Genomic DNA, 15,707 nt, shown 5'->3' with positions numbered 1-15,707 from the left:
CTCATGCATGAGTAGACTCGATCTGAGGCAGATATTCACTCACCTACTGCATGATAAACAACCCCTGTCTTACCTCATGAATAAAATCACTTTGTAATTTACAATGGAAACTTCTTACAGGCAGACTATAATTGTTAAGAGAGTTTTACACACAACCACGCACTCTTGCTCCAGTCACACACCTAAGTGTATCACTATTCTCCATGCCCTGACTCTGAGTTTGGTTTGTTAAAGTGTGACATGCAGTTTTATAAGCAGCAGCAGACCCTCAAAATGTTGCTGCATGATTCATTCTCCAAAACCTTGAGGAAACACACTATTTTCCTTCACACCTAGGTGTTTTGGCGTAACCGCCCGAAGGACCACGTGTATTTTATGTACACTCACAAAAGACCATAACAGTATGCAGATGGATACACGAGTGCATACACACACACAACGATATTGAATACAGTTAGATAACTCTGCCATGTGCAAACAGTCATTCTTTAAGAGGCATAAAACATTCATAGACTCCACATTCAGATTGAGAAACCTTGTACTGGAACAGTTAGGGCCTGTGAGTTAGGTCTGCAGCATACCACTAGGAACACGTAATTACTTGTATCAAGCTGATACAGATGCACCAAAATGCTGCAATCCAAGACTGCGCTGCCAAACGCTCCGACAAACAACAGCAGCACCTGCCTGAAATCTGGGAGTGAGTGGAGCGTAATGCCTTGGCTTCAGAGAGGGGATGTGTATTTCAGTGTGTGTGAGTGTGTGTGTATGTTCCTTCAGGAGTGATCATGATGAAGCAGGACTAGCATTAGGTCATCAGTTCTGCTGGCGTCTCTACAGCTGCTGGGCTTGACTGGTGGAGACATGTCCACATATGGAGGTTCTTTCTGCTCACAAAATATTTCATATGAACACTTTACTCTGAATTGGAACCAGAAATGTGACTTTCTGGGTTGTAATGGGTCAGATGATTCGTTACAGCTTTTTGGAGGTTTGCTGTACTCCCAATTATAATTAATTGACTAATGCTGTGGCTGGTATATGGACTGTGCTGTGCTGCTTTATTAATTTATAGATATTTTCTTTAAAGGGAGATTCTAGTATTATTATCATATTATATTTTTAGGTCTTGCTTTATAGCATTGTGCAACATAAACTGCACAGTGTGTAGTGTTGTCATTTTAGTTTTGCAACTGGGAAAGTTGGAGACCGTAATCACTTTATCTCACTCATATCCGCTATTTTGAAAGCTTGGCGCGGCTTCACCCTAAAGGAAACAAACTGGCGTGTGTGTGCGTCAGTTAGGACGTTGACCAGGGAATGGATCCGCTATGCTTTGCATACATTCTAAGGGGATTTTCATGAGACTGAGATGACCTTTGTAGCACTGACGTTTTTTGTAAATCTGGAAGAAGCAAACTTTCCTTGCCATGAGTGATGGCATTCTTGCTTGACTTCACGATTCCCCCTAAATCTCTACAAAGAAGGCATTGAGTAAACAACTGTTATGACCATTAGCGATAATTGACAAAAATATGAGAAACATACGCAGGTTGACAAATGCCAGAATTTCCCTTTCAGTATCTGTAATTTCATTCACAGTATTGCTCTGTGATTGCATAAAATACTAGATTAACAGCATTGTAATGCTGAGTGTTGGTGCATTCAGTGCTATTTTCCATCTGGCTGTGCAATTAAAAATGGATAACACACTGGCTCATCAACAATTATGTCTGTTGGCTGACTCATACTCCATATGCATAAAATAAACCATGCACACACACCACACCTACAGACACTCTCAGTCCTTTGTACCCCACTTCCACAACCAGTAACCCTCACACACACAGTCAAACAGTATCTGTGCCGTTCCGCAGAAGCTCCTGGGTGCGAATCTGTGCTGTGTTTAGCGAAGGAGATTGTGTATTTTGAGAGTGTATTGGGAGTACAGCAGGTCAATGAATATTTGATGACAGTGCCACCTCTCCTCAGCGCCCAAGCCCAAGCAGATGATCTTCTGACCTTCAGACACCCAGGGCCGGATGAATTATTAAGAGCAGAGCTGTCAGTCATGAGTCCCGGGCCAGCTCCAGGTGGAATAGAGCAGGAGGGCTATCTGTGATCACATCTCGCTCAGATGTCAATCGCCAGACCACCACCTGCTGATTGGGCACTTCGATCCAGAGGAAAAGGAGTTTCTGTAAGCTCAGCTGAATTATCCTTGTAATAAATGCACAATAAAAGTGCTAAAGATGATCCAATATGGATAGATGGATGAAAGAGTGATAGATATATAGATAAAGTAGAAAGTGTCCTTTTCATCTTTTGGCACAATGATGGCTGCAGTGATGACCTGACATTCAAGATTGATGGGATTCTTTTATCCTTGTAGCAGTAGGAATGCTTCCTGCATCATATGGAAAGACTATCTTTTGATATGCCAAATGTTTCAGTGGTCTTCTGCTTTATATTATCTTATTATTTCCTGCTTGAATGTTTGCTATCACATGAGTGCAGTGTCTGTTTTGATGAGATTATAAAACAGTACCAAGGATTTTGCACATGGTGCAGAGTTCCTATGATCCCAAGGCCCTGCAAGGGACAGCAGACTATTGAACTGATTGTGACCTGCTAAGCTTTGTTTGGGTGGAGCCCTCCAATTTCACCATTCAGCTGTTAGACGCTGCTGTGTTTGTGCTAGCCCATATGGATTAATCAATGAGTGTGTGTGTGTGTGCTGGCAAACGGGACTTTTGCTGAGAATGTGATTCACTGACTGCCTTCATCTTTGAATGTTTGTGTGTGAATGTGAGCAGAGATTGTGTGGGTGTGTTTGTGCGCATGTATGCATATTTGTTTGTGTGGACTTGTGTATGTGTATCCGTCAGCTTTTCCTGAGGCCTGTGGTCCAGGAGGCTGCCTCAGCCCCAAAGTAACCTTCTCGCATGAAGGTGTCGCATATGATACTTCCCCAGGCCATGGCCAAACATCACCCGATCCCTCATCCCACACTCCAACCTGATCCCTTCCATCCCCTGTATTCCCTTTCTGCACTCCCACCGCCGCTGCCACCTTACCACCACCCCTTCCCTTCTCCCTGTGCTGGACATTTAGTCGCCACCCCACCCTTCTCTCTGCTCCACGTCTCCCAGCCCCAGCAACAGCTGGGCTCAACTTGCAGCTGATCGGCACTTTTGCTTTGTTTGGCTGCGGCTGGATGCTGTAGCCGGGTGACTGAGGCCCGCTTCTCTGATCAGAGAGAGTTGTGTCTCAGACTGAGATGTGATATAAGCAAAGTGATCATTTTCAGGTTGTGTTTTGATAGAAGATTGAACTGTTTTTATTGTGCTCTATTAAGGACTCATACAAGGAATGTCTCTTTTTATTCTGGAAAGTTCAAAGTTCAGAGTTGATTACAGATCGCCCTTGAAGCTTGGTGCAACTAAAAGACTTGCTAAGCAAAAACTTCAGCAGGACGTTTTCAAGTTTTCTGAGCTGAAGGACTTTCATAAGTTGGTTACTATCACTAAATTTGGCAAATATACAAGAAACACGAATTATGATGATCATATGATGTTCAACAACATCAAGTCATAACAGAGCAGAAGATTTTGCCATCAACTAAATTACTTTATTGATCCTTACTGAGCACTTACTGCACAATTTAACAAAACATACATTTCAGAATGAATCTATGTACCCATGAAACATTTCATCAGACCACATCTCTACCGGAGACTTCTTATCTTGTGTTTCTGGCCAACTTCAGTGTGCTGTTGACAGCCGATTTCAGGCATGATAAGCAGGGACAACAGCAGGGCATTTCATTTTCTTACTCAGTTAAATCCTAGCAGGCCCACCTAATCAGATCTCCTGGGGGCCTGATTGGTTTAATGGTGCTCATGAGTGACAGGTGACATTGTCATTTCTCAAAGGCAGATGCCTGTGAGAAGAAGTGAGTTGGCATGGTTGATACACAGCAGATTGTGCCCAGCTGTCATTGTGCGGTTGGAAATGAAAGGCTAAGCATGTTCCTCTGCTTGGATCTGACAAACAACATTAGAGTGAAGTGTGCTGATCCTTATGGATTGGACTTCAAAAGATGCATATTAGTATGACAATCAAAAAATGACTAGTGGATTTTTCCTATGTATGGTTTGGCATTCATGCTAGGAGAAGGTTGGAGGAAGGGTATAATATTAATGCGATGTGTCCTTGGGTGCATCCTTCAAATGTGCACTCCTTAAAAAAAAATTCAAACACACACACACACACACACACACACACACACACACACACACACACACACACACACAGACAAAGCAGTCATACACGCACACTTGTTTGCAACGTAAATAAAGTTTTCCCTTGTTGCCATGAGAGTGATTAAGCCAGACTCAGTCTTATTGTGCCCAGTGGACACAGGTTTTGTGTTTATTTCAAACACAGTGGCCCTCTTTGCCGTCTTCGCTATCTCAGCTATGGGCGTCAGGGGAGGCATTCTGCTCAGGGCTTGGATTCTTATGGGTTTCCTAAGTGAAAAGACAGGCCCTGCCAGGATTACTCCTCCACTTTACTGCAATGGCTTTTCCAGTCACTGGACACTTGCATACAGTAAAGCTCTTTCATGGGGTGGTGGTGGTGGTGATGGTGGGGGGGTGCCTTTTTGGACAATGCTTTCACAAAAGCTCAAGCTCAACTGTCTGCTTTCTAGATCTCTTGTATCTGGCAGAAAAAAACATAGACATACTTCATGTAACTTGCTATCAGCAGGGACAGCAGTATAATTTTTCAGTGGCTGTGTGTGTCTGATGTCTCGAGCAGTGCATTTTGCTCTATGTACAAGATCAGCAAAAAATAATCAGCCTTATCATTTTACCTCCATCAACACTCAGCCAGTGAAATATTATCAAGTAAAAACACAGGTGCTGAATGTGACTGATACTCATAATCCGATGTGTGTCCAGTTTCATAACCTGTGATGAAGACATATGGCTGGTATCAGTCTCTTTGGCAAATGATCACCCCTACTCTATTTCCTGCTTGATTTTCAATTTCATATTTCTCACTCTCTTGGTGTCTCTTTAACACGTATCCCTATCCATCACTTTCCATCTCCTTGTCACCTTTACCATTACTCATCTTCTCCCATCGCTTTGCTATTTTTCTCTTCCCCCTTCAGTGGCAGTACCTCTGTGTCCTTTTTCTGTCGCTGTGCGGCTCATCACCATGTCACGATCAACCAGTGTGTGTGCTGGTGTGCGTTGTGCACCTGTGGGGTTTCCGATTGCTGCCTGTGAACAGAGAAACACTTATTTCACAATTAAACCGAGCACAACCTGTTAGCACAGAGACCCATGGGCACAGCAAAGGGGAGGCTGTGACAAATTGCTGTTTGAATAAAATAGGCCCTATTATGAACATCTTCAGTGTTTGTTTATCTGTGACTATCGTATGGGGACAAGGAGGTACAACCCTCCCCTCATATATATTACTGAAATCAATTCTCCATACCCTATTTGAAATTATCCTTGAGACAAAAGACAGAATTTTTCAACTTAATAAGGTACAAATAATAAGAATTTCACCCCTCGAGCATTGATCTCTGCTCTGCTCATTTCCTCACCTGATCAACAATGTCTAACTCTTTATAAATCAGTTATTTCTATGTTCCAAAGTCCCTCTAAGGTCTATTTCCTACCAGGATAGTCATGAGAATACCAGAGAATTACAGTAGACAAATCCAAGGAACATCTTGTATTTCCGTGGGAGGCTCTAAGAAAGAAACAGAGAGGGACAGAGAAGGACAGAGAGAGTGAAAAAGAGTTTGGCGGCTGCGACGGTGAACTTTTCCCCAGTTTCACCTGGCTGCGGCGAAGGGCTTTTCGGCCACGACGGGCCCCTGGGATCTGGTGCTCAACGGAGCGGACCATGCATATGTGCTGTGATCCTGAGTGTGTGTGTTTATATGTGGGTCTGGAGAGACAGCTGTCCAGCTCATCTTCTCCCCTTGCGGCCTGCAACATTTATAATTAACCCAGATGACCAGGTGGCTATGTCCCTCTGTCCCTGCCAAGGCATACTTCGTTCTGACCTCTGAACTTCTATCAGACATTCCTCGGTTCATGTTTAATGCTTATGCACTGCTTCGTTGAGTAGACATCCAGGTTTTGGAACAGTATGCCATGGATCCATAAAGAAAAATTATACACGATAGAGTAAAGGCATCAGTATACTTCAACTGGAGTGCTTGTTGGATAGTCGAACTATGATGTTTTACCAGACTACGATGCTGCCTAAGATCCATGGTCAGGACAAGGCAACAGGAAGTTATATTACCACCTGTTACTCTCATTCCTGTTTCCTGTGATGACTGACCTGGCAACCAGTAGAGAATGGATTGTATTTGCACATTGTGATCAGGTTATTTCTCCCATCCATTTTCTTTTCAAGGTCCAGCTTTGGAAAACAGGCCCACTGTCACTGTCAGACAGAGGCAGTATAGACCCCTAGATCTGCCTGATCAAAATCAAAGCCTGCAGGCTAACCTTTGGCTTTGGCTCCTCTCCCAGACATCCCCAACTCAATGCTCTATCCCCCTGCGTTACCATGGTAACATTAAAGACATTTCCAGATGTTTCTAGGACCTTTGGCTAGCAATGCAATCTCTCCACAACCTCCATGTAACCTTTCATCCAACAGCTCGCCGGTGCTCGGTCCAGAATAGGTTGAAGCTCACACATTCTCTGTGCCTTTCTTTCGTCGCCCTTATAATGGTGCAAGGGGGGCTGAGGGCAGGACAGGGACCCAAGGTTAGCGAACAAGGCGTATCCAGTTTCTGTTGTGTAACAGCAATACCTCCAGGCTTCCTGTGCACATGTTCTGTGTAATGCTCATGTCCTGGTGATTGGGTGGGCCATTAGAGGACATGAGGCAAGTGAAACTCTACCTGATTCATACTTCCTCCCTGTGCTGCTGCAAGTTGGAGCTGGACTTCAAAGTTGTCTTACAAGCCTAAGTAGATGAAGAGTTGATTGCCATGCAAACACTGCTTCTTTGTTTGGCTGGGGAATTTAAGCTGACTTGGACATTTCTCATTTTCTGTCTTGCGTTATTTCATACTCGACTCTGTTCTGAGGTCATTCATTCGGCACCTTGCTTGAAAACGCACAGGCATGATGCAGCAGAATGTGACCCTGTGTCCTGACACCTCTCTTTTTCACTGCCCACACCTCTCCCTCCCCTTCTCCTGTCTCTAAAGGGCAGGGCCATGGAGCACTAATCTCCCCATACCCGCTTTACCCTTCTGACTGCCCCACCCTGACCCCACCTCGCCTCCCTATGTTTGCTTTGGCACTCCACAGGACATCCGTCACAGCACCTGCCACTGCGGCCCGCAGCTTGCCTTCACCCATACCCCCTCAAGCGTGCTAAAGGGTGAGCCACGTGTCCCCGGCACCCTCTAAATGGGTGACAATACCACTGTCCTCGCCCGTCTGGATTAAGCACCGGTACAATCCACTCTCCATGCCCCAGTGGCTGCTCCAAGGGGAGGGGGTGTGGAAGGCATTAAAAGGGGGGGAAACAGGTGTGTGTTGTTTTTTCTTAGCTGTCCCCTAGGCCCCCACACAAAAATATTTCTCTCTGTCCCAGCAAAGTAGCACTGGGGTTACCGGGAGGGCTATTAGAGCCAAAGCTGAAATATATATTTTTTTCTTTACACATTATTTCCTATGGCTACAGTGAATGCTGAACATCACATGATATCAAGATCTAAATCCAAAGAACATCTAAATTCTAGTACATCATCAACCGTATATGTATTGTGGTCTACTCAAATAGGGTCTTTCATTCGACTTGCCATGGTAGAAGAAGGCCTTTTGGGGCCTCTGGTCTGTGTGCTGAGTTGACCCTTGTTTTAGGTTACTTTCTACTATGGAACAAAGCAACAGTCAAAATGACTGGCACCTCTTGACACCTGTATCAAGGCCTCTTTGTCCAGGTACCCATATGTGGAGCACAGTGGCCCTGCATTGGCCACAACTAGGCCAGACTGAAAGGGAGAGAAGCTGCTTTTGTCCTTGGGGGTCTGTAATGGACTGATAGAATCGTGCTAACCTCCCTCCTTCCCCACCTGCTTCTTTTCCTCTCTTAAGTCTGCTGGCTGTTAAAGGCCCCATTTAGGGCTGCTGATACTCTCAACCTTTGGCTATCAGCAAGTGAGGGCTAGGGAGAGGTGCAGATTGTGTGCGGTGATAGATGAGGTAAGGTAATGGGGAGAATACACAGTAAACTCTTGTTCGGAGTGAACACTGTCTTCAACCTGTGTTACACATTCTGTAACATTATATGGTGCGCATTCACCCTCACTGATACCAGCTCATAAATAAGTCTTTAAGGGGACACAATTGAAATGACACTGTGGAAGTGATATCTGAAGGTTTGTCGATGCATATCAGTGCTGATGGCTTTACAGTCCTTGTGGACTTCATAACATCACCGCCTTTGAAACTCCCACCTCTTCCCCCAACATGGAAGAGGTTGACAGAGGCCAGGATCACCCCGATATTGGACCTCCCGTGGGGGTGATTAGGTCCTCCGACCAGTCTGTCAACCAACATCATATTGTAATTCTTTCGCTGTGTGAGAAGGACTCTGTCGTAGCGACCCAGAATGAAAGAAACCACTTTTCTCCCCTCACTGGGCCATCTGACAATCCAATCTACCAGGCCAGCAGTAACATAATATCTCTCTTCTGATAGGGGCTTTCTCCCACTCTCTTCACCTCTCTCGCTTTTCTCTCTGCCTCTTTTCTTTTCTGTCTTTTTCCCCTTGTTGTTGTGGCAGGGATCTGCAGAGAGGGGCGAAGGTTGGCAGGGCAGGTGTCTGATTTTCATTAGAATTGCAAATAGGAGTGAGTGGATGCCCGATCAGATAAGAAAGAGAGGCGAGAACAATGGGGGAGAGGAGAGGAGAGAAGAGGAGACAAGGGGAGAGGAGAGGACGGTGTTTGCGTCTGACTGTGCTGCCTTTGATCCCTGTGGGTTACAGCCAAGTCTCATCTAACTCCCCACCACACCCAGGGGACAGGACCCCTTACCCCTCATCCTTCCTCCTTCCCTCCATCCATCTACAGGAGTCCCATAGGTCAGTGTAAGGGGAGGAAGGGTTGATAAGCGTAGTTAGAAAAGATTGGATCAATCTTCACAATCTTACTCGGTAAATATTCATAATTTGATGTTCCTATTATATTCTGCAAAGATCTACTCCTTGCCAGAGGTGTTTAAATAATGATGGATTTCAGTGATTTTATATCTCCATCTCACTAATATTTAATACCGCATTACAGCCTCATATCATTTCAAAGTCTTAATTAACTGGTGAACATCATACCTCGTTACATCAGCTATTAAAAATTTCACAAAATTAAAGTGAATGGACTTAACGGATGTGAGCCACTGGATAAGTAATACACTCTTTTACGTGCATATCAGCCAGCCACACACAGACACACACACACACACACACACACACACACACACACACACACACACACTCACACACACACACACACACTCCACCCCCACACAGACACACACGAACAGACCGAGACCAGCTGTGCCCTGAAGCTGTCAAACACAACAGCTGGACTTTACTATTCTCCCCTCTCAGTGAAATATCACACCATTTCTGGCACCAAAACCCAAATTAACAAAACGATTTGCTCAGCATGTCTGAATACTGAGTATTGGAGGAACATGCAATCGCCAGGGTTGTGTGAAAATGTAGTATTTAGCCTGATTTTAGAAAATTCAATAATAACCCAGTTTCTAATCTTATTGGTAATAGTCTTTTCTTTTTATGTAGACACACCTTGCAGTCCCCATCGTCAGCAATCTACACACTCCCTCAGGGTGAAGTGTTGAAAATCATCAATTCCACTGGGCTTGTTGCCGTGGTGAAGGCTTGCAGCGACAAGGTTGGCTGGCTGCAACACTCCCAAAATGCACCTGGGTGTGTTTGTAAAAGGACAGGACAGGCCGGAACGAAGGAACAGCTATGTCAATACCGCCAAAATGGGAAAAACAAACATTTCTGGGTGAAGTGTCGTTTCAGTTAGTTTTCCCCCTGAATAGTTTTCCCTCTGTAAATTTCCCCCAGTATGCAGACTATTAGCAATAGTGACAAAATTTCAGTATTTCCCCTCTGCATGTCCCACATTTCCTAACTTTAAATTAAAAATCTTTGTGCTTGCTTTGCATCAACAGCGGTTGTTGTGACAGACAGGGATGTGAAGGAGTTAGAAGAAGCTTGGTGAATAACCCGGTTCCTCTCTGTGCAGAGCCTCACTAGGCAATGTTAGCCTGCGTGGGCGAGCTGGCCCTGTGTTAAACTCTGCTCTGTCCTGGATCAAGTGTACAGTTCTGCTTGGTTTAATAAAGCGGATTCCCCTGCAGATGAACATGGAGTCTGGAGCACCTGGCCTTGCCCTGCTCCCAGCGGACTCTGTGTTCTCACGACATTGCGCTGCTCAGCAGCACCTGTTGGTCAGACCTCGGGCAGCAGATGTTCCAGCTACATTCCATCTGAAAAAGCATGACTATTGATTTGGAGGAAATCCCTGCCAGAATCCATCATGTTGTTTGCTTTGAATTGTGAAAGTACCCCGCTCCAATTTGTCCTGCTCTTAAATGGCGGGAAGCAGGCATGCTTTTTGCGAGGCACTTGAAGCTGTTTCCTATTTGTCAAAAGACATAAATGCTGTAAGGAGGCAGACAGACAGGTTAACACAGACACCCATGGACATGTGCATTTAAACACACACACACACACACACACACACACACACACACACACACTAAGCTAAGCTAAGCTAAGCTACAAACACCCTTTTTTCTGCCATGCTCTCTAATTTATCTCTGTCTCTTTCATTCAAATCAACATGTCTCTGCTATCTGATATCTGTCTTGGGACACAAATCATATTCTCTTGTCTCATAATAATCACAATACAGGCATTTACCATGAAAAAGTGATGTTTTTCCAGCCACTGTGCTGAAACAAAATGAGCTCAGCGTGGTTCAAGAGATATGGATTGCAGAGCTTGTTTGCTGACGGATAGGAGTGTCCAAACGAAGCAGATCCGACAGCCTAACAAGTCGCTGACTTATGGAGCAAATCGGCTACACAGTTCACGGTTATCTCGTCACATACAGAGGTACCTGACACACAGAGAGAGAGAGAGAGAGAGAGAGAGAGAAGAAAGAGAGAGAAAGAGACAGAGGGAGGGAGGGAGGGAGAGAGGTGAGACAGACACAAGGGGAGTGATTGACAGAATGAGTGAAAAGAGTAAAGAGGGCATGTGACAGAGCTGGTGACAAAGTGAGGAACGAGGTGAGAATGTGAGTGAGTGGCAGAAACAAACCGAAGCAAGGAGAGAGTAGGTGCAGTGAAAGAAGAGGACAAAAAGGAGAAAAAAGCTTGATACTTCTAAAAGACAGAAAAAGTGGGAGGCCCCCATTAACACACACACACAACCCACCCCTGTGCCCCAAACTGCCTCTCCTTGCCATTATTACCAATGGCCAAAACAGAAGAGTGCTTTAGAGCTTGCAGCTGCAAGCTCTAAAGCAGACAATTACAGGCTCTGGTTGCCTTGGCAATATGTTGCTTTCTTCCAAGCCATGCTACTTACCACAATGTTCAATAATGTGAACAAAGCCAAGGAAAGGCCAAACAATGGACCTTTGGCCATTTCCCCCTCCCCCTTTCCCCAAAAATGATGCATTCTCCTTCAATGACTTCAAAACGTCCCAGTTACAAAAACATTATTGAATGTTCTGTGCGTTTCAGGCCCACAGAATCCGGAGTGCAAGGCCTCCTTGCAGGGGCCGAGTGCTCCTCAAACCCCTTCTCTTGTTATTGTGCTACTTTTTTTTATTAATGGGGCATGAGAAGGGTCTGGCATGGTTGTGTGACATGTCCCGTGGACCGACGCACTGTGTGTGTGTGTGTGTGTGGGCAATGTGTGTGCGTGTCCTCTGCATACAGACCCCATCTGTTTGGTGGCCGGACACAGTCTGGGAAAGTGTGTGCAGGCGAAGAATTCACACACAGCACAAAGGTCCAATTATGAGCCCCCACTCAGAGAAGGAGAAGGGGGTGGACGAGGGGATAATAGGGGCTTGTCCATCTCAGAAGGGGGTATGATGGTTTCCTTGCCTCTCACCTCGCCCTCCTCTCTCCTCCCTGCCCCACCACAAACAAATATGTGTCAACAAGAACTGAGCGCAGAGGAAATTCCTTTGGAGAAGAACAGGCCTGCTATTTAAGCACTTTATGTTGTGAATCACCAGATGTTAGAAAAGTGGCAGCTTTTGAGTTAAAAACAAGGCTGTATAAGCAATAAGTGAAAGTTGATATGCGAAATAAATAAAACACAAATATATCTATCTTCAAATAGTTTTAATCTCTTGTGTACATGTGGTGAAAGTCCCGCTTTCACTCTCTGTGTTCCATCCTATAGACTGTCTCCAGTCCTGTCTGGCATGAGTTTAATCTCTGGAGTGTTGGGCTTCTGGCGTCTATACAGTTTCACCTCCAGTCGGTCTTTACTGTAACACAACTGATTAGATTAGCCTGTATTGGAAGAAAGTGATAGTGGCCATGCTCGCGTCACCTCTCAAGCCCCAATTGTGGTTCAACTGGTGCCAGCTCAACTTTGATTCCTTATCTCTAACTTCAGCCACACACTTTTGGCAAATTGCTGTTTGATTCAGGATCATGACGTGGCTGTTTTATCTCGACAAAATGTCAACCGGCTCCACGCTTTACACTGACAGCGCGGTGCTGCGGTAGTTATGAGTCTAGACACTCTTTGATCTTACGTGTCTTGTTTGAAGCGGTCAGGACAATGTGTGAATTCCCTTAACGTGCTATCAGCGGAAAGCTGTGTGTACGGGTACAAACCTTAACACTTGTGGCTTTGGTTCTTGGCTGGGACAAAGTAAACCGCCACAGGAACATGACCATGTTAAGAATTATGGAGGCTGAGCTGTGGATAATTCACAATGTCAAAGACACTATTAAAGTGTACCTACTTACTGTTCACTGAGTCGTAAAATGAAATAATTCCAAGCTGGGCCAATTGATCGTTTTCCAAACACCCTGAATAAGTACCCTGAATGGCATCAATCTAATTTTCAAAAGAAAGCAAATATGTGTATTCCTGCAATATGTTCTAACTATTCATTTAAATGTCCAGTGTGTATGATATAGTGGGACCTAGCGGTATAGTTGCTGATTGCAACACCCTTGTGGTTGCAACTGCAGTAGCTGTGAAACTCACGACAGGTCCTATCTAGAGTGTTTGGGGTGTCCGTTCTGGGCCACTGTATAAATATTCAACATGGTGAACTCCGTGGAAGAGGACCCGCTCCTTCTGTAGATATTGAGTGCTGCAGGGGTCCTAAAACCCGTAACTGAGTTAGCATTTTAGCACTTCTGGTTCCCTCGCCTCAAAGTAAATGGGTTTTATAATGTTTTGTTTTTTTTTGGTTAGATGCATGAAACAAGGTCTGTGGTTAACACAAGCTTAAGCAATTTTCACGTTTAACTCTACGACATAAAATAAGTCAGTAAAAACACAGTAATTTTTTTGCTTTTATGTGTATTAAAAAAATGCAGTTGCTAAGAATGTTGTCAGTGACAGTTGTCAGAAACGTCAGAATGCAAAACACAGAAACTTATCTACTCACTAGTCCGCATTTCCAGCCTCATTGTGTTTGTACTCATACTCTTGCATTATTATTCTAAATAAAACATTACAACTTGGTTTAGTGGCAGTGACGTTGAAGTCATGCAACTGTGGTGTGGTTTGTTTGTGGCCTGTCTGTTAACTTTTTACTTTTGACATTTGCATGTACACTTCAAAACTCATAAAAGTAGTGTCCATTTGTGAGGACTATCTTGCTGAGTGTTATAAACATTTGTTCGCTTCAAAGCCTATTTTCTGCAAGAATTCAAAATCCAGTGGAAAAATACCGTTTTGTCAAAGGAACCAGGGCAATGCTAACTTCTGGGTTGGCCTTCAAAAATACATCATCCCTCTGCAGCACTCTATACACAGCTCCTTCTAAGGTAACAAGAACACAATTCTTATTTTCAGGTGATTATACACTAATGAAAACATAACTATAAATATTATACTTAAATCCTCTTAAATGTTACACACTGGTGATAATATTTTCAGGATTTCACGATTATATTATTATATTATATTATATTATATTATATTATATATATAAAGTGCTAAAGTGAGTAAGACATTCAATATATGTGTAAAGGTACGTTATAGTGAAGCACTGTATATATAATATACATATTTATGCATGTGTTGACATAATTCACGATTTTCCAATTGGTGAATTTCTCTCTCACATTTATTAAAGATCACTGCAGTGTGTGTTTCTCTTTATTGCACTTGTGAATGTAGCAATATGCATTCATGCATTGTAGGCCATGCGTGACACAAAGGAGCATATGTCAATGAAAGAGCGTATGTATACATGTGCACATGTGTAAGGAATGGAATGAACAAATATACAGTTGTGTGCATGGGATATGAATGTGTGTGTGTGTGTGTGTGTGTGTGTGTGTGTGTGTGTGTGTGCATCTGACACTCAAGCATCAGCAGCTGGTGAACTGCTCTCACACACCAGGTGCAACCTGTAGCTCTAGGCGCTGTGTCAGCACATAGCGTGGCAATACGACACTCTGAAGCACAAACACACACATACACACACAAACATTTACTGCATGGACACACACAGTGTATGTACACGCGTACAGTAGAGATGCTGCACTCAGACATGCAGAATGGAACAGGTTTAAATATGAAAAGCATAAATCACTGATTGTATCACAGAATTCATTTGGATCTGATAGGATGACAGCTTGGGGGGAGAGAGAGAGAGAGAGAGAGAGAGAGAGAGAGAGAGAGAGAGAGAGAGAGAGAGAGAGAGAGAGAGCTTTATGTCACGCAGTCCCTGCAGTGTTCATGACTGATGTGATCGGGACACACAAGTGGTAAAGGCAGGCAATAAAAGGCATTTGGTTGCCATCTGTCTCTGTGGCCTCAGTGTCAAACAGTTGGCTGTCAGGCTCATGCCATAGACACACAACCAGGATAACCATTAGTCCATAAACAGGCGCCCTTCTATAGACAAATGGTTAGGGATTTCTATGGTCATGTCTGTGGTGAGATAATGGCCATAAAGCTATGACATACAGCTGTTCATGCGAAATACAGGCTAACCGGAATCAAGAAGAAAAAATGCCTTTAAAGAGGGTTTGCTTATGTGTCAAAGAATAACTGGGTGACTTACTGAGGATCATCTAGGATAATGTGACGCAGCTTGCTATTACAGCATGAGGACAAGTCTTAATCCAATCAGGAATCACCCAAATATTCTTACTGTATTGCTTTTAAGTTGTTGTGGTATGTTCTTAACAATCCTGCAATTTGATTTTCTTTCATTTTATATTTTTACATACAGTTTTCTAATCTTCAGAAATTCTGAAAAGCCAAAATGCAACAATGTCTGCCTTTTTCCAGTTGTGTTTACAGGTGTAGTAAAGTACACTTCCAGATTGATTAAAGGTGTATTGGTGTCTACAGTGCCCTTTACCTCTGTTTGACCGCCTATT

The 15,707-nt window shown here is 43.9% G+C and overlaps 1 long non-coding RNA gene across 1 annotated transcript; it reads right to left on the bottom strand.

The window, feature by feature from the left end:
• Window positions 1-4,403: 4,403 nt before the first annotated feature.
• LOC127371594 (uncharacterized) lies at window positions 4,404-5,922 on the bottom strand. The gene is made up of 3 exons (XR_007886422.1): window positions 5,865-5,922; window positions 5,192-5,294; window positions 4,404-4,725 (listed from the first exon to the last, which is right to left on the bottom strand). It is a non-coding gene; the product is annotated as an uncharacterized LOC127371594 (long non-coding RNA).
• Window positions 5,923-15,707: the final 9,785 nt, after the last annotated feature.

Source organism: Dicentrarchus labrax, unplaced genomic scaffold, assembly GCF_905237075.1.
Source record: "Dicentrarchus labrax unplaced genomic scaffold, dlabrax2021, whole genome shotgun sequence".
In the NCBI taxonomy this organism is placed as follows: Eukaryota; Metazoa; Chordata; class Actinopteri; family Moronidae; genus Dicentrarchus; species Dicentrarchus labrax.
The sequence above is the reverse complement of the archived record's forward strand: the minus strand, read 5'-3'. Positions and strand labels throughout refer to the sequence as shown.